The sequence below is a fragment of the Pteropus vampyrus genome, unplaced genomic scaffold, assembly GCF_000151845.1.
Source record: "Pteropus vampyrus isolate Shadow unplaced genomic scaffold, Pvam_2.0 Scaffold140, whole genome shotgun sequence".
Lineage (NCBI taxonomy): Eukaryota > Metazoa > Chordata > Mammalia > Chiroptera > Pteropodidae > Pteropus > Pteropus vampyrus.
In genome coordinates, this window is record NW_011888921.1 from 696197 (window position 1) to 698678 (window position 2482).

The 2482-nt window shown below is 37.1% G+C and overlaps 2 pseudogenes; one reads left to right on the forward strand and one right to left on the reverse strand.

Moving 5' to 3' along the window:
- Positions 1 to 542: 542 nt before the first annotated feature.
- On the reverse strand, positions 543 to 663 carry LOC111744782 (annotated as a pseudogene).
- Positions 664 to 1660: 997 nt separating this feature from the next.
- On the forward strand, positions 1661 to 1779 carry LOC111744794 (annotated as a pseudogene).
- The last annotated feature ends 703 nt before the right edge of the window (positions 1780 to 2482 follow it).

The window sequence follows — 2482 nt, forward strand, 5'->3', positions numbered from 1 at the left end:
ATGTTTCATACTTAAAGCAAAGTGTTTTTACTGGTGGTGTCATTTCATGCATACAACTCTATATGAAAGATTCTATTATTTGACAGATGTGGGGGAAAAAAAAACTCAGAAGTGACTTATCCAAGGTCACACAGCAAACAATGGGGGAAACCTGTCTGCCTTCCTTTAGTAGCACTTTCCATTCCCCACTCTCAACCCTAGCTACTTTTATTGAAAACATTCCCCTGGCAACTTTGAAGCACAGTTGAAAATGAGAAGACTGAACTTTGACAGTGTTTTCTAAACTGTGTGTCATGACATATTTGTGTATAGAGAAGTCAATTTGGTGGTCTGCAGAAACCATAAACTTAAACAGAATAGAATAAAATAGAAACTATCAGTTCATTCTATGTAGTAAGGTGAATGTCTTTCATGAAGTATTTGCACTGGATCTGAATGAAAGTGGATTTTTTTTTTTTTTTTTTTTTTTTTTTGGCAAGGCAACCCTTGCTTGACATCACAGATTGCAAGGAACTTGTCAATTTACAATCCCTTATTTTTTATGCCTACAGCACTCCTGGTCTTCCTAGGTGGTCTCCCATCCAAGTACTAACCAGGCTTGACCCTGCTTAGCTTCCAAGATCAGATGAGGTTGGGCTAGTTCAGGGTAGTATGGCCATAGATGAAAATGGATTTCTTGCTGTGATTATGAGTTCAAAATAATTCTAATAATACTAGTCTAGGTTATGAATAGCAGTGGGTGCTGAAGGAGTGCAGATAGCAGTGCTCTGGAAGAGAGCTCGATGTTATTGGAAGAAGCTCCATAACCATTTCTCATTGGAGAACCTTTGATGAAGGGTGAGAAGGCAATTAACAGTTGTGGGAATGGGACAGGCTCCTGTGGTAGAAACAGCTCTGTGAGAATGCCTCAGTCATTTGTCTTTTTTTTTTTTTTTAATTTATTTAAATTAGTTTCAAGTATACAGTAAATGTAGAAAGTCTCACGATGTTTGTGGTTATATTTCTCTGCTTCTTGGACTGGTAGTTTTTCAGCTAACAGTGACTCATGTAGAGACATGTGACTTTGATTTTTACATGATAAACCTGAGGGAGTCTGCATAAAGCTGGCTTGCTGTGAGTTAAACTTTAATCCTCTCATGGCAACAGACAAGATGTTTCCTTATTTTTGCAGCTGCCACTGAATCTGGTTGGAACCAAACCACTATCAGCTGCAGAACTGACACAATTTAGTAGCCAGGCGAGGTATTCATTTTTAATACTAATAAAACTAATGTGGTTCAGGATGATGGGCAAAATAATTTGTACCAAATGTTGCAGTTTTTTTTGTTCTGAGTAATAGTTCTTCGTACTTTAGGAAGTTGGTTTTACTTTGAGCTTTACTCTTTGAATTATTCCCATTTAAAAGGGGAAAAGCCGAACTGGTATATCCTGACATAAAACCCACACTTTTACACTTGAAGTTTAACAAAGTAGCTGTTACTTTAAAAACCAAATGCCAAGTGCCTGTATTTACCTCTTAGAAGAAAGGAGAAATTTTAAAGAATTAAAAGTAATTTGGGCAAATATTGCTATGAGTGTTTTCCTAGAGCTTCTATTACAAGTCCTATAAACATGTTGCTCAATACTTGCTCACCTTGGCACCTTGTCAGAAACTATCTTAATCTAAGGTCATGCCACTCTGAATGTGCCCCACCTCATCCGATCCTGGAAGCTAAGCAGAGTTGGGCCTGGTAAGTACTTGGATGAGAGACCACCTAGGAAGACCAGGTGCTGTAGGCAATTAAAAAAAAAAAAAGAAAGAAAAAGAAAAACTACTAACTGGGTGCATACACATGTCCTCAAGACTGCATACACATGTCCATTCTGACCTAATTGTTTTATCAGTGCTTGTGACTAGAACACTTGTTTCCCCAACACGACTTCTCCTTGCAAAATAGGTACGTATCAAATTAAGGTTTCCAAGTGGTACCACAATAGGCAAAACACGACATCTTTTTTCCCATATTTTGAAAATTGTTATTGAACTCAAAACATTAGGTTAATTATTGTAGAGGTCAAAATTAGTCTAATCTCTTCCCAAACTCCTCCCTAACCCCACCCAGATGACATTACACAATCACTGAAGTTCGTAAAATTTTTTCTGTTCAAATTATAATCAAGTTCTGGTAAATTAACATGTAGTCATTTGAGCATTTTTTATGAGAATACTTGTTTGTGTAGTGATTTCAGACACACCCACCCACCCCTGCACACAAGTAGAGTGGGGCTAAACAGCTTCCACCGTATTTCTGGCCTTGGTCGGTATCTGATGTAGTTCCATAGAACAACTTAACAGCCATAGGCAGTAACTTTTGGTTACAAAAACTAGATTAAAATCCCGATGAACTAATTATTGTTTTTCCTGCCATTTTTCTCTTCCCCTTTTGATTGAAACGTAATAAAAATCCAAAATAGAATAAAACATTTAAAAGCAACAATAATT